The sequence below is a fragment of the Lycium ferocissimum genome, chromosome 6, assembly GCF_029784015.1.
Source record: "Lycium ferocissimum isolate CSIRO_LF1 chromosome 6, AGI_CSIRO_Lferr_CH_V1, whole genome shotgun sequence".
Classification (NCBI taxonomy): domain Eukaryota; kingdom Viridiplantae; phylum Streptophyta; class Magnoliopsida; order Solanales; family Solanaceae; genus Lycium; species Lycium ferocissimum.
The window spans coordinates 70,061,422-70,087,302 of record NC_081347.1 but is presented as its reverse complement, the minus strand read 5'-3'; positions in this window follow the sequence as shown (position 1 = coordinate 70,087,302).

The window sequence follows — 25,881 nt, the reverse complement described above, 5'->3', positions numbered from 1 at the left end:
AATACTTACTTATCGAAACTTCATATACTTCGTGCTCTTCATTAGCCTATTCACTGTGCATCAACGGAAAATTTTCCGAGGTGTAACAGTTTTGTTGTGATGTTTGCCCATGTTTCGTAAGTATTAGCTATATCCTTGTCTTTTCTTAGCCGGGGTTCTTTTCCCAAGGATGCTAATGGTCTTTTGAACCCGGTGTTTTTAGGTAGTTTTGAGTCGGCTTGTCCTAATGATAGATATTTGGGCGATTTCTTAAGGGAATTAAGCCTTATAGGATCGGGATGACATCATGACTTGTTTGGTACCAATATAATTAGAATCTCGCATATTTATGCTATAATGTGTACCCCTCCCAAAAAGTTGGTTGTGTTTTTCTAAAGTGCAAATTTTGACATGATGTGCCTCACTTTGTTACTTTTGAGTACTCTTTTGGTTCATTGCATAACTTGTGCTTGCCCTAGAATTAAATCTCTTATTTTGCTTATGTATTGAATAATTTTTATTGCTAATAAAGTGGGTCTTTGTTTATTTAATTAATCTTATCTTTAATGCTTCTTAAGGGATTAGCTAACCCTAGGACTCACCCATTTACTTCGATTTGAGCTCGGAAGAGGAAAATTGAGGTTGGGAAAGATTGATTAACAAGGATTTGGGGCTTTAAACTTCATCTAATAGCTTGACCTGGGAATAGGATAGTTAACTTGAGGTTAAATTGATTGTGCCTAATATCACACTCTAAGGCTTGAAAAAGCTTAGAGTGAAATTAATTGATTTGGTTAGAAGACTTTCAATGAGATTTTAGAAATCATGATCTACTAACATAAACTTGCTCTTAGTTGTAAAATCGTAAAATACATTGGATCGTTAGTGTAAATTCCCTTGTATCCATGCTTGTGGCTATTGATCAGTTTACTTGCTTTCTAGGTTAGTTTTGTCTTTGTTAGTTTTTAAATAAACAATCAAATATTGAAAATGTGTTTGACTTAGCTTAGTTGGTGATAAATTCTTAACTTTCTTAATCGCCTTTATATTGTTCTCTGTGGGATCCACCCAGGCTCATAGTTGGATAAATTATATTGCGATAACCATGTACACTTTTTCTTTTAGGAGTAGATTTAGACGTTATCAATATCCTAAATACCAAAAGCTTTTTCTCGTTATAGTGCAAATCAACGGGAAGCAGGTATTGATGGTCCAATCTGCCAATATTCCAAATGCTCACAAGAATCTTCCTTACCACTACTAGAAAAACAAGAATTAGCGACGGACAAATTTTGTAGTTAAACAACAAAATCTGTTGCTAATCCTATTTAGCATAGATTATCAAAAAGTTCTATTAGCTACGAGCAATTTAGAGACGAATTAGCGACGAAGTTCATAGCAAATTTCAAGTCAATTAGAGGTTACGTTGGATAGTATTGTTTATGTTAGGTTTTGACTATTAGAGGTTACGTTGAACAAGGTCAATTAACTGTTTGGAAAATAAATTCTATTTAGTATTTTTAAAAATTTTAGTCAATATATTTAAGTTAGTTGTTTAATTAAATGAAGACCTGCTGACCATGTGGTGCGAGAACTCATTCAGGATATTTGCTTTAGAGGAAGGCTAAAGGATAAGCTTGTGAGGAAACTGGATAGTATGAAATTCTATCCTTGAGATGATATTGAATTGATGCTATGATGATTTTGTGCATTACATTGTTAGATGGAGAACTGGTGACCAGATAGAGTGAGATGCATATATATAGGAAGAGTGTTGAGGTTGGCTGTGTCCAATAACAGTGCATTGTTATGTTTTCCTTGCTTCTTCTATCTTTTTTTTTTTTTTTTTTGGTTTAGCTGTAACTATCTACTGTTTGGTAATAAAATCCGTTTATTGGCCCAAAAAAAAAAAAAAAAAAGATAAAAATGAATTATGATGACTGAGGAAATTAATGTGTCATTGGATACACCTTCATCCTCTAAATTAGTCTTTCCCCGCTAAAAGATGAAGGATATCATTTTGAGTTCGATTGAAAGAGTTATTTGGATAAAAGTAATTTTATAATTTATTTAGATAAATTAAAATTATATGAGGCAGTAGAGAATATATTAATAGAGAAACTAAAACTTTTTATACCTTCAATCAAGAAAGTAAAATAAATAAATGAAAAAAGAAAAAGACCCTAAAGTACGTTCATAATCTATGTATCTGTATCGACACAAACATACTGTTGACATGATATTAGTATCATTTTAAAAAACTTAATTATTTGTTCTCTATGATAGTAAGTAATGTTGGGTTTTGATATTAGTGAATGGGAAATGATGGGATGGAAAGTGAAGGGAATGTAAAAAGTCCCTTTTGCTTTGGTTAAAGCGTTTGTCCCACATAGGAAAGAGAGAGGAAAAGAGAGGTGTATATATTAAATTACACCTACTCTAGGTGCTAAAAGGGTTGAGGGGGAAAGGACCCCTCGCGCCGTCGTCGTCGCTCGCTCGGCTCGGCTTCGGATTTGGATTTGGATTTGGATTTGGATTTGGATTTGGTCAAATGATCTGATTGATTGATAATCTTTTTGAACCAAAATTCTTTTAATTTTAATTAATTAATTAATTAATTATTTTCAGATCCTGACCCGTTAGTGACCCGGATCCGCGTGTCTGACCCGCGTTTCTTTCTTTCCCGGATTAATTTAAAACATTTCCTCCGTTTTTTCCAACGGAATTTTCGACAGTTGCAACCTTTCATGAAAAGTTGCAAACCTTTTACGAAAAGTTGTAAATCGTTTCCCAAACAAAGCTATATATTTGTTGATCCTCGAATTGTTCCTTACGAAAAATCTCGACATTCATCTTCTTCTTTCCCGCACTTCTTAAAATTCTCGTGTGATATACTACCTTGAGTGGTTCGCAGTCACCTTAATTTGTTGTACCGCTATTTTGGTGAGTAAATCGTTCTATCTGGGAGGAAAGATTCCAACACCTTGGGTACATTGAGGGAATAATTTCCTTAAGGACACACCGTGCATTCGATGGGCTCGATTTACGTTCTTACATAATTTTCGGACAATCGTTCTTATTTTTTCGGTTTAAATCCGGCTTAATTATTTGTTTCCGTAAATTATTTGTTCTTGTTTCGACGTTTTTTTTTTTTGGTAATACGATTGATAACAATCTTAAGGAAATTATTTATAATATATAATCGTATTCATTTAAGGAGATTAAAACTTCTGTAGTTTTCTACTCCATATGAATATTAGTATTCTGACTCGAAGGTATAAAAACTTCGTTGGAATACCAAAGTTCATAACTATACCGCGATTTGAAGAAATAAAATCTTCATCGCTTAAGTTTGTGATTTAATTGCTATTACGGTTTTATTAACTAAAACGGTTTGTCCATTTGACGATGACAAAGAAATAATGGCAATTGAGGCGAACTCCTCCGTACTGGAACTCCCTCTGCAGATATTGCACCAGTGGTTACACCTACAACCCGTACCGCTGTGCCACCGGCTGAGAAACCTGCAAAGTTCACCGGTGCCAACTTTAAAGGATGGCAGCAGAGAATGTTCTTTTGGCTTACCACCCTTGGTATGCAAAAGTTCACCGATGAGGACCCTCCCGTGCCTGCCGCCGACATGCCTGACAACCAGAAGTTCATGGTTACTGAGGCTTGGAAACAGGCTGATTTTTTGTGCAAAGGCTACATTTTGAGTGCCTTAGAAGATGATTTGTACAACGTCTACAGTGCAGTAGAGACCTCCAAAGAACTGTGGAGTGCACTCGAAAAGAAGTACAAAACCGAAGATGCTTGCTTGAAGAAGTTTGTGGTTGCCAAATTCCTAGACTACAAAATGGTGGATGGAAAAACTGTTGGAACCCAAGTTCAAGAGCTTCAACTTATCTTCCATGACCTTATTCTTTGAAGGTATGGTAGTGAATGAAGCATTCCAAGTGGGTCGCATTGATTGAGAAGTTGCCACCCTCATGGAAAGATTTCAAGAATTATCTTAAGCACGAGAGAAAGGAAATGAAGTTGGAGGATCTTGTGATTCGTCTCAAGATCGAGGAAGATAAAAAGCAATAGAGGTACCGTAAGAGTTCACCGATTGAAGGGGCAAATGTCGTTGAAGATGCTGCTCCGAAAAAGAACAATAAAAGGAAGAGGCATTCTGGAAAGGAGAAGTATCCTAACAAGAAAAAGTTCAAGGGCAACTGTTATAATTGTGGTAAAGCAGGCCATAAAGCTCCCGACTGTCGTGCCCCTAAGAAGGACAAAGAGAAAAACAAGGGTCAGGCAAACATGGTGGAAGATGTTGATGACACAGTGTGCAATCTTTGTCGAGTGCAACCTGGTTGGTAACCCAAAAGAGTGGTGGCTTGATTCGGGCGCCACTCGACATGTGTGTGCCGTTAAGGAAGCATTTACAACCTACACTCCTGCTGGACCTGACGAGGAGCTATACATGGGAAATACTGCAACAGCCAAAGTTGAAGGATATGGAAAGGTTCTGTTGAAGATGACATCCGGCAAGGTGCTGACTCTCAACAACGTCATGCATGTTCCATCAATTAGGAAGAACCTAGTTTCAGCCGCACTACTCGTGAAAAATGGGTTTAAGTGCGTGCTGGTTAGTGATAAGTTTGTACTTAGTAAGAATGATATGTTTGTAGGAAAGGGCTACCTCACTGAGGGCCTTTTCAAACTTAATGTAATGGTTGTTGCCAATATTAATGAAAAATCTGCTTCTTCTTACTTATTGGAGTCAAATAATTTATGGCATGTTCGTTTAGGACATGTCAATTACAAAACCTTGCGGAAAATGATTAATCTTGAAATATTGCCTAAATTTGAGTGTAATATATCTAAATGTCAAATATGTGTTGAATCAAAGTTTGTTAAGCATTCTTATAAGTACGTTCAAAAGAATTCAAATCCTTTAGACTTAATCCACAACGACATTTGTGATATGAAGTCAATACCATCTCGCGGTGGGAAAAAGTATTTCATAACTTTTATTGACGATTGCACTCGATATTGTTATGTTTATTTGCTAAACAGTAAGGATGAAGCAATAGAAGCATTTAAGCAATATAAGAACGAAGTCGAAAATCAATTGAATAAAAAGATAAAAATGATTAGAAGTGATAGGGGTGGAGAATACGAATCTCCTTTTGCAGAGATATGTTTAGAATATGGAATTATTCATCAAACCACTGCCCCCTACACACCACAATCCAATGGAGTTGCGGAAAGGAAAAATCGGACATTGAAAGAAATGATGAATGCTTTACTAATAAGTTCGGTTTACCGCGAGCTTGTGGGGGGAAGCTATCCTTACTGACTAACCGAATACTCGACGAGTGCCCCACAAAAAACACAATCCATTCCATATGAACTATGGAAAGGTAGAAAACCCAACTTGAAATATTTCAAAGTGTGGGGGTGTTTAGCAAAGGTACAAGTTCCTTTACCTAAAAGGGTAAAAATCGGACCAAAAACTGTGGATTGTGTTTTTATTGGCTATGCTACAAACAGCAAAGCTTGTCGATTTTTGGTTCACAAATCGGACAATCCCGAAATTCATGTTAATACGGTAATTGAATCAGATAATGCTGAATTCTTTGAAAACATTTATCCGTATAAAACTGAATGTGAGTTGTCAAGTGAAAAATCTAAACGACCGCGAGAAGAACCAAAGGAAAGTAAACCAACCGAAGAGGATCCAAGGCGTAGCAAACGTCAAAGGATATCTACTTCCTTTGGACCAGATTTTGTGACATTCTTGCTTGAAAATGAGCCTCAAACATTTAAAGCAGCAATGTCTTCTTCTGATTCAACATTTTGGAAAGAGGCAGTCAATAGTGAGATTGAATCTATTTTGAACAATCATACATGGGAATTGGTTGATCTTCCTCCTGGAAATAAACCTTTAGGATCAAAATGGATTTTTAAAAGGAAAATGAAAGCTGATGGCACTATTGACAAATATAAGGCAAGACTTGTGGTCAAAGGTTATAGACAAAAAGAAGGCCTTGATTACTTTGACACATATTCGCCGGTAACAAGGATAACATCTATTCGGGTGTTAGTGGCATTGGCAGCCGTATATGGTCTTGAAATCCATCAAATGGATGTCAAGACAGCTTTCCTAAATGGAGAATTGGAGGAAGAAATTTACATGGAACAACCTGAGGGATTTGTGGTTCCTGGTAAAGAAAGGAAAGTGTGCAAACTTGTTAAATCACTTTATGGACTTAAACAAGCACCTAAACAATGGCATGCGAAATTTGACCAAACAATGTTGGCAAATGGATTTAAGATTAATGAGTGTGACAAATGTGTTTATATTAAAAATACTCCAAATCATGAAGTCATTGTTTGTTTATATGTTGATGACATGTTGATAATGAGTAGAGATATTGCCAATGTAAATGCTACGAAGCGTATGCTTGCTAGCAAATTTGACATGAAAGACTTAGGGGTTGCTGATTTGATCTTAGGAATTAGGATCCATAAAACTCCACAAGGTCTAGCTTTATCACAGTCTCATTATATTGAAAAGGTACTTGATAAGTTCAAGTATTTAAATTTCAATGTTGCAAAGACTCCAATTGATGTAAGTTTTGCACTTCAAAAGAATGAAAGTGAAAGTGACTCACAATTGGACTATGCACGAGTTTTGGGAAGTTTGATGTATATTATGAATTGTACACGACCAGACATAGCATGTGCTATTAGCAAGATGAGTCGATTCACGAGTAATCCCAATCAAACTCATTGGATGGCAATGAAACGAGTCTTGGGGTGTTTGAAACACACCCAAAACTATGCTTTGCATTATAATAAATATCCCGCAGTAATTGAAGGATACAGTGATGCAAACTGGATCACCGGATCATCTGAAGTTAAATCCACGAGTGGATATGTTTTCACCGTTGGTGGAGGAGCAGTGTCTTGGAAATCATCAAAACAGACATGCATCGCCCGCTCTACAATGGAATCTGAATTTATAGCTTTAGACAAGGCCGGTGAAGAAGCTGAATGGCTCCAAAATTTCTTGGAAGATATTCCATTTTGGCCCAAACCTTTGGCACCTATATGTATACATTGTGATAGCCAAGCGGCAATAGGTAGGGCAGGGAGCGTTATGTATAATGGAAAATCGCGTCACATTCGACGGCGACACAATACTGTTAGACAACTACTCTCTAGTGGTGTTATCACTATTGACTACGTAAAGTCAAGAGATAACGTATCGGATCCGCTAACGAAAGGCTTATCTAGAGAGGCTGTTGAAAGATCATCGAGGGGAATGGGGTTAAGGCCTAGGACAAGTCATCATGGCGGTAACTCTACCTAGTAGACTGGAGATCCCAAGAACTAGGTTCAAAGAGATCAAACAAAGTTATGAATGACGGTTCAACATTGTCAAATAACTCAACCCATTCTCGTGATGATGACAATGTTCAGAAACAAGGATAAAACTTTAAGGCTTTTTAATGAGTTAATAAAGCATTAAAGTTTTTTAATGATTATCTAAGTCTGGCAGAAAATGACTAGATAGTGTGTCTATTGGACTACACGTTTAGAAATCACCTATGTGAGTGTGAAGTATAAGCCGCTTCAAGGGGAATGATGGTAAAGGCCCATTCTCTATGCATTCACGAAACCAGGCGGTGTTCATGGCTGAAACGAACACAACCGTGAGAACCATAGATGGTTGAGGGTTAGTTGTGTGACTTATATTGCCTAGATATACAACAAAGTTCGACGGTTCAAAGATATCGCATCTACCGATTGATCGAGTATATCCGATATAAGTTCACTACGGAAAGTTCAAAGGGAAACCTACTTATCCAGATGCAATTAATCTTCGCTTGTATATCACACACTTGTACATGCATTCCTTTATCTTATAGCCATTCCCCATTCATGTGGGGGATTGTTGGTTTTGATATTAGTGAATAGGAAATGATGGGATGGAAAGTAAAAGGAATGTAAAGGTCCCTTTTGCTTTGGTTAAAGCGTTTGTCCCACATAGGAAAGAGAGAGGAAAAGAGAGGTGTATATATTAAATTACACCTACTCTAGGTGCTAAAAGGGTTGAGGGGGAAAGGACCCCTCGCGCCGTCGTCGTCGCTCGCTCGGCTCGGCTTCGGCTTCGGCTTCGGCTTTGGCTTTGGATTTGGATTTGGATTTGGATTTGGTCAAATGATTGATTGATAATCTTTTTGAACCAAAATTCTTTTAATTTTAATTAATTAATTAATTAATTATTTTCAGATCCTGACCCGTTAGTGACCCGGATCCGCGTGTCTGACCCGCGTTTCTTTCTTTCCCGGATTAATTTAAAACATTTCCCTCCGTTTTTTCCAACGGAATTTTCTGACAGGTTGCAACCTTTCATGAAAAGTTGCAAACCTTTTCCGAAAAGTTGTAAATCGTTTCCCAAACAAAGTTATATATTTGTTGATCCTCGAATTGTTCCTTACGAAAAATCTCTCGACATTCATCTTCTTCTTTCGCACTTCTTAAAATTCTCGTGTGATATACTACCTTCGAGTGGTTCGCAACACCTTAATTTGCTGTACCTCTATTTTGGTGAGTAAATTGTTCTATCCCGGGAGGAAAGATTCCAACACCTCGGGTACATTGAGGGGAATAATTTCCTTAAGGACACACTGTGAATTCAGTGGGCTCGATTTGTTCTTACATAATTTTCGGACAATCGTTCTTATTTTTTCGGTTCTGTCCGCTTACGTTATTTGTTTCCAGAAATTATTTGTTACTGTTTCGACGTTTTTTTTTTTGGTAATACAGATTGATAACAAGTAATTGGTTCATTATGAAATATTGCTGGCACTTTACTCACAAAAGGATATGCAATTGTGGAAGAAGCGGGGGAACAACATAGTTAATATTGATCGTTTGAACATCTACGTGCTATTATTAACGTGCAAGCCACGTTCATTGAGACTAGTATCTATATCTATATCTATTTATATTATTTTAAAAGCATAAATATAAATGTTGGTCGACCAAAATAACCTTTAAATATTAATCGACTTTTATACCCTTAATTTATGCTTTAACTTCTACTAGAAAAGGACATAATTGTCATTAAAGGGAGACCATAACGTAATCAGTTATTGATGTAAAAACAAAGTCTTATAGTCCAATCCTATAATCAATTGAATTGAGCACCATGCATATATAGCTCAGAAGTCTCGCTTTGTGTTTTGTGTTTAAGAAAAGAATAATTTAATTACCATTTTCAATAAAATAATAATAAAGTTGAGAACATATTCTAATTTCAAATGACCAAACGCTAACTTTTTGCCTATATTAATTTCTACTCCATAACTTATACATTAGATTAATAAAATAATGTCAACACTCATTAACATATATATTTTAATTTTAAATGACATGCGTTAAATATTTGGATTATTTTTTCTGCTAAAAATATTTGGGAAAATTAAGTAGTTTTTTATTTAAACTAGGCAAGAACTTCAAATATTTAGTAATTTAAAATTTTAAGAAGATTTAATTTATATAAATCACTTGCTTAATATTGAACATTGGAATTCTTGAAATTTTGTAGACAATTCTATAATGACATGTAATTAAATAACAATGTTGAACGACGGAAATTTCCCTTAAATATCGGTCGACTTATATATTCTTTTATTCTAATTGTACCATATATTGATTGGATATTTTGGTAAACTAAAAATATGACACATTCAAAATAGAATGTTAAATAAATACTATTTCTGAATTTCGGTTGCCAAAGTAATTAATTAAAAAGTTTTTGCTCTTACGTTTAAATTTGTGTCCTACATATTATTGAGAATTCTACAACCATATCGATACTATGAGGACGAAAGCGTATGAGACTCAAAATTTATATTGTTAACAGTTGATGATAAAAAATAAAATAAAAAATTATAGTAATATTTAAGATTTTGAATTCAATTAAAATAGTGCTATCAGCATATTAGAATAGAGACAGACATCGTCGTTGCCCTTTCAAACATCTCGGTAATTCAATTTTTCAAATATTTTAGAATACTAACGAAAGCTAATAGGTTCTAATAGCAAGAATTAATATGACTAGATATGTAAAATATAAATTAATGTTAAATACCCGCCCCCTTCCCAAGTTATAAGTCATTACTTTGATTTGGACAAAGCTTGAGTTTTGTTATATTCGAATCTGAGTAAAAAAATGATTAGTGCTATTTGTATCAAGATTTTGAAAACTCCATCTTGAACTTGAGATATAGATCAGCGTTAGTGGCAATACAAAGAATATTAATTTGCAAAAGAAACTATCGGTCAACGTAACTCTCAAAATACTTTTATGTGATATGGGTAAAATTTAATTTTAATTTGGTTTAATATTTATTGCATTCATGAGTAACTAACATATATGTTCCTTTTCGGATTTATCAAATAATAATTTTTTTTGTCAGTTAGTTTTTGTTTTAATTTATCGACTTCTATTACAATATTCAAGTTGCAAGATTGAAGTACACTATGTGTTGAATTTATTTGCAAAATGTATTTGATGTAGCATCTGCATTTAGGACTAAACCCGGTAGGATTGAAACGCTATGATGCATAATAATTTTAAGGACCAAAACTTATAACTGAATTGTTGGTTAATATGCAAATTCACTTTAGATACTATCTAATTATAATTCTTATATTTTACAAAGGGTCTTTTGATTCAAAGCACTTGCTAATAATTGACATGGTATTAACGCGCTAGGCACGTTCGTAGAAACTAGTCTACATATATTAAAAGCACGAATAATTTTTGCTAAATGTTGGAAGACCAAAATATTTCCAAAATATTGAACGACTTTTATATCCTCTGAAAGTTAAAATATAATTTGAAAAACATAATTGACTTTTGGATAAAATTGTCATTTAAAAAACCTCATCCTAATACAACTATGCATAGAATTTCTTGTACGAATCTAGTGTCCAATTCATATAAAAGTTCTAAATCTAGACCAATCCCGCCTAGATAAGAATACTTGCAACTATCTCTTAAGTATGTTATAATTGCCTAAGATGAGCTTGCATGTAATTCTAATACCAATCAATCAGTTCCAACGTTTTAGCCATTTCTGTGTTCTAGTTATGTTGAAATTCCAAATTCATAACTGATGAGTTATGACATTTCATAGTTTTGATGATCGACATTTACACCAAGGACTAGCTCCTTGATCAGGTCCCCTAAGGACACTGTACGGACGTGACAGCTGTAAAGCTGTGGCACTGTTCCGACTCTCAGAGCCACAGCGGAACAGTAGTTGCATGTCGGCTAAAAGACAAGGATCATTGCAATGTCTCTATCTATATCACATGCCACTCACATGATCCTCACATGCTCTCATTGGTTCCCTATATAAACAACATGTTGGCATTTGGTTAACCTAGCACTTCAAATCATATTATTCTCATTGTTGAAAAGAGCAACCGCCACTGTTTTCTCGGAGATTTTCAAGATCAAGACTAAATAACTTCAAGGACCAGATCCCAAGACTGAAGATGTCTTAAATCCTAGGTTGTTTAGTCATTGTCTTCTTGGTCTTAATATTGTAAACCTACACTTCTTTCAAGAAGGGTTCTGTAGGTAGTTGGTTTATTAAGCTTTTTGTGTAAACGTCTGACTATAGTTAGTTATGGTGAGTTGAGGTTCAGCTAGATTTAGTTGAATTAGTTGGTTCTTGGCAAGAGTTAGTCAAGAGAGTGCTTGCAACAGAGTTATTGTAAGGGAAGGGATTAGTGGGCTAATTCCTTGGTTGCAAAGGGCTTGTAATCTGAAAACATTGCTCAGTTAGTGAAGTTGAAAATCCTACTGATGTAGGTCGTGGTTTTTAATCCCTTGAGCAAGGAGTTTTCCACGTAAATATCGTGTCTCATTTACTTGCTGTTTTTGCTTCGGGGAACAGATAAAGAACCTGGTCCCTTAACTGTTTTTGGTGGACTCTTAGTTTTCATCAATAACAATCCCAAATGGAAAAGAATACACGGGCACCATGTTTCTCTTTCGAAATTAATCAATATCTTCTATATATGTGGATTGTGATTATATTAGGAGGACACTAATGAAGACCTAAATATTTGATGTCGGCTCATACTGAGTCCTCTGTATAAAAACAAGAGAATACAAGGAATAAGAATATATTTTTTTGTTCTTAGATGTATGGTTCGTTATTGTTCAATTTGGAAATTTCTTTCTTGTCAGGAAAGTATAATGATAATATTTGATTTGCTTTATAGGTGCGTTGAATTTTTTAGGGATCTTGATACGATCCTACTTGGCACACCTCATTTCAAGACTTACATCCAAGGCCAAGATATGGAACTTCAAGCTCTACAAGCGGCATGGATGATAAGAATGGCATTGAAGGCCTTTGGAGGCCCATACAAGCCCCACAATGAGGCCTATGATGTGTGGGAGGTGGCTTGGGCGAGGCTTGAAGAAGAAGCTACTAGAAAGGGGACCAAATGCGCAAAGTGGCCAAACGTGCAAATAGGAACATTTCTGCAAAGTGGCTACATGTGCAAACTTGAACAAGGTCGGGAGTTGGCTCTTTGTGCAAGAATTGAGGGCCATCTATGCAAGGAGGGGCGTGTTTGGCCATTGAAGGCCAATTCTTGAATTAAAGACTACACTAAGAAGACTAGCCAAACAAGACCCTTACTTCGTTGGGTAGCATTGTAATTGCCTATTAGTCTTCTTTACTTAACTTGTATATATAGCTTATCTTTCATTGGAGATTTTAGATTGGATGAATATTTGAGTGATGATAGGATTAACATAGTTTGTTTAGCTAGGGTTTAGCTTAGTTTAGTAGATTTAATGGTGGATTCCATTGTTGGTCTTGAACCATTTTTCCATTGATTTCATGAAGGGTTGTTCATTTGTGGATTTCAATTGAATTTCCCTTGCCTTGATTTCAAATAGCATAGGTTCTTTGAATTGAATCAAATTGAGAGGTCTAGGTTTCATATACTTAGGTTTGCTCATAGGTTCATTATTCATCAGGTCTTGCTTTTATCCTCTATTTCTCATCTCCTTTCTTCAATTCTCATCCCCAGTTTCTCGTTAGCTTTAATTCCGCGTTTTTGTGATTGATTTGGTGTTTTCCCCAAATCGATTCGTATCATTTGGTATCAGAGCATAGGCTAAGAGATTGTTCCCACAATTTCTAATCCTAGGCTAAAAATCTGAAAATCAAAAAAAAAAAAATCAAAAATCCCAAAAAATTCAAAAATTATTTTGTGTTGTTATTTTGTTGTTTTTGAAGTTAGATTTGAGTTTGTTGTGGTGAGAAACATCTAGAAACGAAATTTGAAGTTATTTGGGTAAGAATTGAAGTTTCCACCATTAGAGGTTCATCAAAGCTTGAAGAACTCAAAGTGGGTTTAGTTGATTTTGGTGAAAATTGAGCTTTGATTCGTATTGGGCTTTGTTGTCTAAGTGATAAGGAGCTTAGATCCAAAAATTGGGGCAAAAACGAGTTGATTTGGACCACATTGGGTTTTTGAGTGTTCTTCATTGTTCATCTTTGTTCTTGGTGAAGAAGAAGATAAAAAGGAAAGTTAGATCCAAGGAATCCAAGTCAAAAGTTGAAATGTTGTTTTTCTAGCCAAAAAGGGTAAATACAAGGTTGAGTGGGTCCCAAGAAGTCAGCAAATTCGAAAAAATCTAGCACAATTCCCGAGCCAAACGAGGTACGGTCGACCCCATCAGAGTCAGCTTTGTCATCAAGTTATACGGACCGTACAATTATATACGGGCCGTGAAACTTGGTCGTGGTACAAGAGCTGGTTCGGAGAGTTTAACGTTAGGCTGATCCGTAGAGTACGACCGTATTATACGGATCGTACAATTTTATACGACCCGTGAAACTTGGTCGTGGAATAGAAAGCCGGTTTGGACATTCGGTACAATTTGGTCTTCAAGTACGGACGTATTATACGGACCGTACAATCTTATACGATCCGTGAACCTGGTCGTGCAACAGGAGCTGACTTGGAGACATTCTGTTCATTTCGTCCTTCGAATACGGACATATTATACGGACCGTATAATATTATACGACCCGTGTAACTTGGTCGTGAAAGGTGATACAACACTATCTTCCGCAACAATTCTAAGGTGCTCATTTCTTGATTCAACTTTGATTTCTATCACTTCTAATTCATTCCAATTTCAAAATTTTCTTAGAAGTGATTGTTGGATTGCGTCCCTAATCCTTTGGTAGGGAGCAAAAAAAAAAAAAAAAAAAAAAAAAAAAAAAAAGTATAGAAACTTAAAAATTTTAGTTGTTTCAAATTGATACCTTAGGTCAATTGGGGCTTCACGGCCGTGTTTTCAAGTTATCACCTACCCGGGCCCGAAATTTTATTTCGTTCCCGATTTTTTTGCATTTCGTTTTCTTGTTCCCTTCAACTAGTGTGCATTTAGTACTTTTCCTACTTGTGCATGCTAGTTCTTGAGTCCGTTTTTCATTCGTGCCAATTCTTTTAAGCTTTTTTCGTTTTGATATCGTTGAATCTTCTTGGCTCAAGTCCTTTTGCTTTATCGAGTCGTCCGTCTTTCAATTAACAAGAATCTATTCCTCCACAAAGGTTAGCAATCTTGTGAATTGATTTGGATTAAAAGGGTTCTTGACCAACCTTGGAAGAAGCTTAGGTTGAGAGGTAAGTTTGAGTGCCAATACGAGTGACGTGAGGAGCTTTTGCTACTAATCTTGTTTGCTCGTTTTGTAGGCACACGAAAGAGGAGACATAAGGAGAAGGAGAGATAAGGATGTCATCCATAGCTTCCGAGTCTTGTGAAGATGATTTTGAAGGTTATGCCTCTAGCAATGGAGGATATGACTATGAGGTTGACGGAGGCTATGAGGGAGATGACATGGGATATAAGCATCACTATTCTTACAATGAATATGATGGTGATGGTGCTCATAGACCGAATGAAGAATATGGTCAATATGATCATAACTTGTACGAGGGTGAAGAATACTACTCCGAGGACAATCGTGGCAACACCTCGAGGCTTATGAAGAAGAAGGAGTAGATGGGTATGATGAAGAGTCCTATGGTGGATACGAGCATGAAGAGTCTCATCCTAGACACCATGGACATAGGGTTGAGTTGAGGTATGCTCCTTTCTCACATTTTCGATATGAACCACTCGGTGAGAATTTGCAAGAATGGGAAGAATGTGGTGATGATGAGCCTATTGGCTATGCACTTCATGGTGAGTATGCTTGTGAAGATAATGGGATTGCATATAATTCTTATGAGAGTTCTTCTAATAGATATTCACATACATCTCCTTGTAAAGCTTCCTATTCAAAGAAAAATGGTATAAGTGTGTGGATTGGACCAAGTAGGAGTAGTCCAAGGAGGAGAAGAGATTATACATTTCCTAACCCAAGAAACACAATGAAATATGATTCTTACCCTAAGCCGGAGGTGCCATGTTCTCAATATGGGTATGGTGCGGAGGGTAGGAGGAGAGAAGTGTTGACGGGAGGTGACCAACTCATTGGTTATGGAAGTTCTTGTGGCAACTACTCAAGTCCGATATCTTATCCTAGTCCCAAGGTTATAACGACTAATCAAGAAAGTCGGATTCAAGAGATGGGAGATATGCCATCCATAGCAAGCTCATTAGCTATGATCATGAATCAAATATCGAGCTTGACATCGAAAATGAAAGGTATAGGTGGAGAGATGAAAAGTGTGGATGGGAAGTTGAAGGGTATGGATGAACGGATGGAACGCATATGCAAGGTGCAACGAATGAAGATAGAGAAGTCTAAGCCTTGTAAAGCGGAAGAGAGGAGTGAAGCGGAGGGTTCCCTTAACCCTTCTAAAGAAATACTTGACACTTGTCCTAACTCCAATGAAATTGAGAGAGAAAAGATTGAGAGGAGTAAGGGAGCGAAAAGTGACGACTCTAGAGAGGAAAAAGGAGAGGATGTGAGGAGTGATGTAAGAGAGTTGTCACAAACTCTATCTAACCCTTGTAACTTTTCTTTCTTCTCTAGTTGTTTGAAAAATGGTGCAGGTATTCTTGGAAGCAAACCGAATGTTGAGCCTCAAACTTTGAAAGTTCAAGAGGTAGTTGAGAGCTTCCCGAAAGAGCAAATGGGATCCCAAGTTGAGAACCATGGTAAAGAAGATACTTTGTGTGCACTTCAAGGTAAAATAGCTAATCTTGACACTCCAATTCTTGTGAATGAGCATGTTGACTTGAGTGTGAGTGATAGCTTAGCCTTATGTGAGCTTAATGAGTCTTTACCTTGTGACGTGCCTAGTCTATAATGACAATTGACAATGTAGTTGAAATGGATGGTCCAACACTAGTTGATCCTATTGATGACTATCTTGACTCTTCTCTTGAGTTCAAGTTGTGTCCACCTAGTGTTGACCCTCTTGGTTTGCATGTTAGTACATTGTCATATGAGATGTTAGGACACCCACTAGTTGATCCTAGCGATGACCGAATTGATTCTTCTAGCAAGATCAATTTGCGTCCAACTAGTAGTGTGGTTGCTTATGTTGATCAATTTGTTTGCTATGAAAATCCACTATTTGAGGAACCTTGTGATGTGCTTAATGACCCTCAATTTAGTGATGATATTGATGTAATTGATCATGTGAATAGTCATGTACCTAGTGGGAAGTTTGGTGATGTTGCAAATGTAGTGTCCTTTGGAAACTACAAGGTATTTAGTAACCCACTATGGGGTGATGATGGGCTTGGTCTTGATGACAAGCATGGGGTGGTTAAAGCTTTTGACACCATCCCCGATGACGAAAAGTTCTTCTTGAGGGTTTGTGACCCACTTGATGGACCAACGTCGAATTTGGAAAAGGCTTCCGAAAGTGATGAGTGCTCTTTAAAGAAGGGGAGTGAATTACATGATCAAGAGCACACTTCTTGGAAGGACTATGCTAGATCTCCTACCCTAAAGGATGGGAAGATGCTACTTCTAGCTTGGCATAGGTTAGATAACCCTTTCCCTTGTGATGGAAACTTTCCCCTAAAAGGATATGACATGATAGTTGGGGAAGGATACTTTGAAAAAGAAGGTGAAACTTGTTTGCAAATTGTCACTTCTTCCATAAGTGTTCCAACTAGCAAAGGACTTGCTTGAACTTGTGCTTGAACCCATAACGAGTCTACGCTTGAGGTCACTTTAGTTGAAGAAGTTGTTTTGTGTGACACCTTTCTTTATTACCTATTTGCTTATGATGATACCCATATTTGTGTTAAGGATGCATCCTTGATTGAGAGCGGTAATTGCGGGGTGAATAGTTGTTTCCTTAGCCATGCTTTGTGGATAACTCTTCCCTTCGACCCCGGTGCTAATTGTTGTGCATTGGTCGTGGGACGACATTTGGAGAGTTTTTATTTGCGGAATGAGGGTCCAATGTGTGGTGTGTTTCCTAGAATCAATATAGCATTGCATGCTTATTGTCTTAGGCCCTTCGATTTCCTTATCTTACCCTCGTTTCGTAATCCTTTGAGGGGTCAACTTCTTGGTGCCCCATATGTGGAGTCCTTCTTCACATTGATGATGGATATGTGGTTATACCACAAGTTTGTGTATCCTTGGCATGTTGGACGATTTGTTTGTGCTAACACTAACCCTCATGCTTTGAGGATCTTGCTTGTTGTTATCTTCCCTTGGGTTTTGCTAGGTTCGGATTCGAGGACGAATCCTTTTGAAGAAGGGGAGGATGATACGATCCTACTTGGCACACCTCGTTTCAAGACTTACATCCAAGGCCAAGATATGGAACTTCAAGCTCTACAAGCGGCATGGATGATAAGAATGGCATTGAAGGCCTTTGGAGGCCCATACAAGCCCCACAATGAGGCCTATGATGTGTGGGAGGTGGCTTGGGCGAGGCTTGAAGAAGAAGCTACTAGAAAGGGGACCAAATGCGCAAAGTGGCCAAACGTGCAAATAGGGACATTTCTGCAAAGTGGCTACATGTGCAAACTTGAACAAGGTCGGGAGTTGGCTATTTGTGCAAGAATTGAGGGCCATCTATGCAAGGAGGGGCGTGTTTGGCCATTGAAGGCCAATTCTTGAATTAAAGACTACACTAAGAAGACTAGCCAAACAAGGCCCTTACTTCATTAAGGGTAGCATTGTAATTGCCTATTAGTCTTCTTTACTTAACTTGTATATATAGCTTATCTTTCATTGGAGATTTTAGATTGGATGAATATTTGAGTGATGATAGGATTAACATAGTTTGTTTAGCTAGGGTTTAGCTTAGTTTAGTAGATTTAATGGTGGATTCCATTGTTGGTCTTGAACCATTTTTCCATTGATTTCATGAAGGGTTGTTCATTTGTGGATTTCAATTGAATTTCCCTTGCCTTGATTTCAAATAGCATAGGTTCTTTGAATTGAATCAAATTGAGAGGGTCTAGGTTTCATATACTTAGGTTTGCTCATAGGTTCATTATTCATTGGGTCTTGCTTTTATCCTCTATTTCTCATCTCCTTTCTTCAATTCTCATCCCCAGTTTCTCGTTAGCTTTAATTCCGCGTTTTTGTGATTGATTTGGTGTTTTCCCCAAATCGATTCGTATCAGATCTGGAAGACGGACGACAATTATAACATATAAACAATATGATGAAGGTGTTGGGTTTTAATGATTGGTTGAAGAAATATAGAAATATGGAGGGAAAATGAATTATACCCTTTTGCTTTATAGAAGAAGCATTTCTCTCACATAGGTGGTGGAAAAAAAAGTCCTTGTAGTTAAATATAAAAGCATTCCTTCTAGTTATTAAAGGGTTGAGAGGAAGGCAAGCCTCGTGCCGTCGTCGTCGTCGTGTCTCGTTCGGTTTGGCTTGGCTCGGCCTTGGATTGATTGATAATCTTTTTGGATTTTTAATTAATTAATTATTCAAATCCTGACCCGGTTAGTGACCCGGATCAGCGCTTTTGACCCATTTCTTTTCCCGGATATTTTTAAATTTCCCGCCCATTATAACATGACTTTTCTGAAAGGTAGCAAACCTTTTCAGAACCAGTGCTTCAATGGCTAAAAATTCTGTTGATCCTCAGATTTTTTTCCTTATGAAAATTTCTGACATTCTTCTCTCTTCTTCACTAAATAAAATTCTCGTGTGATTTATAGCATTCGAGTGAGTTTGCTGTTCACCAAGTTTGCAGTACCGCTACTACGGTGAGTAAATCGCTCTATCCTGGGAGGATATATTCCACAAACCTCGGGTACATTGAGGGGAATAATTTCCTTAAGGATACACTGTACATTTAGTGTGCTCGATTTAATTCCTTATATATTTTAAGATACTGTTCTTCTGAATTCTAGAATCTGCTTTGTTTATTTTTTTCAATTTCTGGTTTAAGTATTTTTCAAATACAGGTTTATAACAGAAGGCAGATTATTTTTTGGAGGTCTTTTCTCTTCTATCCTTGCAACCGAGGAAAATTTTGATTCATTGAACATTGAAGAATTTTGCAATTAGATGCAGGTATTTTTCTGTTGTTATTAGATCATATAAATTTTTTATTTAGTTTCGCGAATATAACAATAAGCTATTCACTTTCACAACATGATCGGATGCGAATTCAAGATTTAAATTCCATGGATTTAATATTAAGACTCTTAACATTGAATCCATTATATTTTTAAGGTTATGGGTTCATATATATCTACTACGAGTATTTATTACTTCCTCCGTTTCAATTTATGTGAACATATTTGACTGGGTAGAGAGTTTAAAAAAGAAGAGAAAACTTTTAAACTTGTGGTGTTAAATGAATCACATATATTTTATATGGCTATAAATCATTGCATAAAGATAAATTATTTCCAAATATAAAAAGAGATCATTCTTTTTTGTACGAACTAATAAGAAAATAGATTCACATCATCCTTTTTTGGAGGTTTTCTCTTCTATCCATGCAACCAAGGAGGAAAATTTTGATTCATTGAACGTTGAAGAGTTTTGCAGTTAGATGCATGTATTTTTCTGTTGTTATTAGATAATATAATTTTTTTATTTATTTATGTTCCGTGAATATAGCAATAAGCTATTCACTTTCACAACATGACCAGATGCGGATTCAAGATTTAAATTCTATGGATTTAATATTAAGACTCTTAACATTGAATCCATAATATTTTTAAGGTTATAGGTTCATATCTACAATGATTATTTATTACTTCCTCTGTTTCAATTTATATGAACCTATTTGACTGGGTAGAGAATTTAAGAAAGAAGAAAAGACTTTTAAACTTATCATGTTAAATGAGTCACATATATTTTGTGGGGATAAGGCACCGTTACCCCCCTGAACTATACCCGAATTTGCTACGACACACCTTACCTTTCCCAGGGTCCTATTACCCCCCTAAACTTATTTAAAACGGAATAATTATCCCCCTAAACGCTGATGCCCACTCTCATATGGGAGAGTGACATACACTCTCCTTGCCACATGTGTATTTATTTGTTTTTTTTTTTTTTAATTTTTTCAAATTTTTTACGTGTCAATTTTTTTTTTAAAATAAAAATAAAAAGGCTGAATTTTCATTAAAAAAAAATGAGTTTTAAAACCCGCTTTTTTTTTAATTTGAAAATTTGATTTTTTTTTAAACCCATTTAAAAAAAAAAAAACTAAAAACATGGATTAAAAAACTGAATTTTCTTTTAAAAAAAGGATTTTAAAACCCTTTTTAAAAAAAAAAATTGAAAATTTGTTTTTTTTTTAAACCCGTTTTTGAAAAAGAAAAAAAAAACTGAAAAATGATTTTTTTTTTTAAATATGGAAAAATGGATTTGTTAAAAATATGGAAAACTTGATTATATTTTTAAATGTCTTAAAAAATCTTGATTTTCATGATTTCATTTTCTTAGGACACTTTTATTTTTCAAATAAAATCCGGAAAAGTGTTTTTCTTGCCAAAATGTGAAAAAAACTGAATTTTGAAAATTTTTTGAAAAAATTAATTATTTTCTTAACATGTGGAAAAACCGTTTTTTAAAACTAAATGTGGAAGACTAGATTTATTTTCAAATTTTTAAGAAAATGCGATTTTTAAGAAAAAAAAAAATTAAGTTTTAAAACTTTTTGTGTTCTACTCTCTCAAAGAGTGAAACACACTCTCTTTCCACATCGGCATTTAGGGGGTAATTATTCCGTTTTAAATAAGTTTAGGGGGTAATAGGGCCCAGGGAAAGGTAAGGTGTGTCGTAGCAAATTCGGGTATAGTTCAGGGGGGTAATGGTGCCTTATCCCTATTTTGTGTGGTTATAAGTCATTGCATAAAGATAAATTATTTCCAAATATAGAAAGGAATCATTCTTTTTTGTACTGATTAATAAAAAAATAGGTTCACATAATTTGGACCATGGTTCTCCAGTTTGTATGGGATTTAACACGTTAGCCTGTTATTTTTCTTTTAATTTTGGTTGGGATTCCACAGTAAGATTAGATTTGATGAATATGCGTCTCCTTCAAATTCGTTATTGGATTCTTATATTGCAGTGAAGCATCTTTATTTCTAATTGCACAACTTACTTATAAATTATGCCAGTGTTTCTTCTGTAAGTGAAAGTTCAATACTTGAACTTTGTAATGGCCCGTATACAAAGGGAGATAAACTCCCAACTTCTCCACATTCAACCGCCCATTTCTTCGAAAATCGCCGCCCCTTATGTATGGAAGCTGAAATTGTTCTTGACGGAACGCGATTATATATAGGGCATAATCCGATTCTGATCCCTAAGCACAAATCTTTTCTAAAATTTACACCATCTAAAAGTAAGGTTGAGTGCTTAGAAGACTCACCAAAATTGAAAAACAACGGCGACGACGCCTACGATAACTCCAACGACTCCGTTACAATGGTTGGAGGTACGCCACACTTTTTCGGCTGCGCTATTGCTCTATAATGTCTTACATTTGGTATCAGAGCGACCGTTTTACCTCTGCCTTGTTAATTTCGGAATCTGCAAAAATTTATCAAAATCGGGTTGTTACAGATCCTCATGAACAGATCTGTATTTTGAAACTTTTGATAAATTCTAATACTAGAAATCATTAAGAAACTAATTTTTTGATATTGCGGTGTTTTTAAACTGTGTTTTCACCGTCTGTATTGGTGAAAATTTTGTTGGTTCTGAAAATGGTTTTTTTAAACCGGGTTGAGATGACCCAACCAGATGATGAAGATGATACAGTGTGAAAGAGAACTCTTCTGTGCATCCCCTTCTCTTTGCTTCTTGATAAAGACAAAGTGGGTCCCATTGCCAAGATGACTTACTTCATCCATTGTGTAAAACTTTTTTTTTATGCACTTTTTCAATAGGAAAAGACAATACAGTGATAATAATGTAAAAATGGAGTGGCTTTAATCTTGCTCTTTTTGATATCATTGAGAAATACTGCTCCAGTTATTGTTTTTATTTGCCTATTACACCTCTGTTCGTGCAAAGTATTTAGAGATAAATCTATTGCATGATGTTTTAGCAATGAAGTATGGATAAATTTTAATTTGATGTCTAGTGATTCATATAATTTTATTTAATTAAGATTTAGCCATAGCAACCTTAATTAAATGGAATTATATATCAAGTTTAGGATCACATAAAGAATTATAGACATTAAATAAGGACTAACGTCTAAGTAATCTATAATTTTATTTGATTGAAGATTACCCACAACATCTTTAGTTGAATGAAATTTTGAAGTTAAGGACCGCATAAAGAAATTTTAGACATTAGAATTGAGATTAATTATGCACGATATAATAACTCAAGTACGTTTATTATTGGGTTCCATAATTAATTAGGATAAAATATTAAATACTTTTCATAATTACCCACAGGAATTATGAATGAGAGTTTAATAGTGTTATCATAAAGATAAAATATCCTGCAAATAAATTGATAATTCTATTGTAAAGAATGAATCTAATTGAATAAAAAATTTAGCCCACAGGCAATTTCTATGTCAGTAGATTCAATTTATATTATTTGCCTCAAATTTATTAAGCATGTATATTTTTTGTAGTTATGCAACCTGCGAATTTTTCTGATATTTGTGATATTCCCAAACTGAGTGCTGAGAACTATAAGATCTGGAAGGAGAGAATTCTTCTTCACTTAGGGTGCATGAACATTGATTATGCTATCAGGAAAGAGGAACCACCCATTAATGAAATTAGCACTCAAGCTGAGATTGCTCTTCATGAACAATGGGAGCGCTCGAACCGTTTGAGTGTTATGTTCATTAAGACCAAAATCTCTGCAGGTATTCGTGGTTACGTCCGAACGGTATAACAATGTCAAGGCATTGCGAAGGCTATTGATGAGCAGGTTTGAGACTTCCCCGCATAAGGCACTTGCCAGCACCCTGATTATGAAATTCTCATCAATGAGGCTCACTAGTGTGAGAGGTGTGCGTGAGCACATCGTGAAAATACGAGACTTAGCGGCTCAGCTAAAGACTCTTGAGGCTGAAGTGTCTGAAACTTTTCTTGTGCACTATATTTTGAACTCTCTTCCTTTACGGTACGACCCCTTTAAGATCTCCTATAACACACATAAAGATAAATGGTCTATTAATGAACTTATGGCCATGTGTGTTCAAGAGGAGGGCCGATTGCTGATGGAAACAAGAGAAAGTGCATTCATGGCTACTCAAGAAAAGAAGAACTATCAAGCCAATAAGAAGTGGAAAGGAAAAGCACCACTTGAACCTGAACCTGATATCGAGAAAGAATCCTAGTGTCGCTTCTGTAGAAAGAAGGGGCACATAAAGAAGGATTGTATCAAGTATCAGAAATGGCTTGAGAAGAAAGGCACTTCAATATCTCTTGTATGTTATGAAGCTAATATGGCTAATGTTAATCATAGCATGTGGTGGATTGATTCTTCTTCTATAATCCATATTACGAATTCATTGCAGGGATTAAAAAACTTGCGGAAGCCAATGGGAGCTGAGCGAAGCATCTATTCTGGAAACAAGATGCTGTCACGTGTGGAAGCTATTGGGACATGCACTTTAGTTCATAGCAATGGTTACTTTTTAGAGTTAGAAAGGACCTTTTATGTACCTAACTTTTCTAGGAATTTAATTTCAGTTTCAAGACTTGTGCCATTGGGATATTCCTTATTTCTAGAAGGTTATCTCAATCTATTTTATAAATCTAAACTTGCTGGAAATGGTACATTTTTTGATGGTCTTTTCTCTCTAAAATTACAAAATGATTCCACTCATAATGTTATGCATGTCCAAACTGGTACTAAACGTTGTGTTATGAATGAAGATTCCTCTATTTTATGGCATCGGAGATTAGGACATATCTCCATAGATAGAATCAAGAGATTAGTAAATGATGGAGTACTTAGTAATTTAGATTTTACTGATTTCGATACTTGTGTGGACTGTATTAAAGGCAAGTAGACCAACAAGTCAAAGAAAGGTCCCAAGAAGAGTTCAACCATATTAGAAATCATACATTCAGATAAATGTTGTCCAGACATGGATGCATATGATCAGAAATATTTTATCACCTTTATAGATGATTACTCATGATACATGTATCTCTACATGCTTTATAATAAAAGCGAAGCATTAGAAGCCTTTAAAGTTTTCAAGGCTGAAGTAGAGAAACAATGTGGAAAGCAAATTAATATTGTGAGAACTGATAGAGGTGGTGAGTACTCTAGTAGATATACTCAGGATGGACAAACCCAAGGTCCGTTTGCGAAGTTTCTTCAAGAAAATGGTATTGTTGCCCAATACACAATGCCTGGTTTTCCAGATCAAAATGGTGTAGCAGAAAGAAGAAACCGAACATTATTGGACATGGTGCATAGTATGCTAAGTAGCTCTAAGTTACCTAAGTCCTTGTGGATTGAAGCTCTTAAAACGGCAAAGGAATATATTAAATCGAGTTCCAACTAAGGCTGTCCCAAAGACACCATTTGAGTTGTTCAAAGGTTGGAAACCGAGTTTAACACATATACGCGCATGAGGATGCCCGTCTGAAGTTATAATCTACAACCCACAAGAAAAGAAACTGGATCCTTGGACCATTAGTGGATATTTCATTGGATATGCCCAAAGGTCTAAAGGATACAAATTCTATTGTCCATCTAACAACACTAGAATTGTGGAATCAAGAAATGCAAAGTTTCTTGACAATGATTTGATTCGTGGGAGTGATCAATTTCAGAATATAAATTATGTAAGAGATCAACCTTCTACTTCAAGTGAAAGATTGGTTATCGTTCATAACACCCCTCAAGTGCAACCGGGTGTTGAGCAAACAATCAATGAGATTCCACAAGCTGCTGAAAATATTCCAGTAGATCAAGTTGTTCAAGAAATTCCAGAAATTATTGAACAACAAGTTAAAGAACATGATCCTTAGTAAAATGTTGACACAACATTAAGGAGATCTACTAGAGAAAGAAAACGCAATTCCTAAGATCATAAGTTGGTATCCGCAAGAATCTAACATTGAGTCAAAATGATCCCGAGTCTTTTTCACAAGCAATGAGTTGTAAAGAGTCGAATTGTGGCAATACCAAGGAAAGAAGAGATAAATTCCATGAAAGGCAACAACCTGGATCTTATCGAGTTTCCTAACGTAAAAGCCATTGGATGTAAATGGGTCTTTAAAACTGTGCGGACTCATCAGGCAACATAGAAAGATATAAAGCAAGCACTGCTGCTAAAGGATTCACCAAAGGAAGTGATTGACTATACCCCAGACTTTTTCTCCTTTGTCTAAAAGGATTCCTTACATCATATTGGCATTAGTAGCTCCATTTTGTCTAGAAT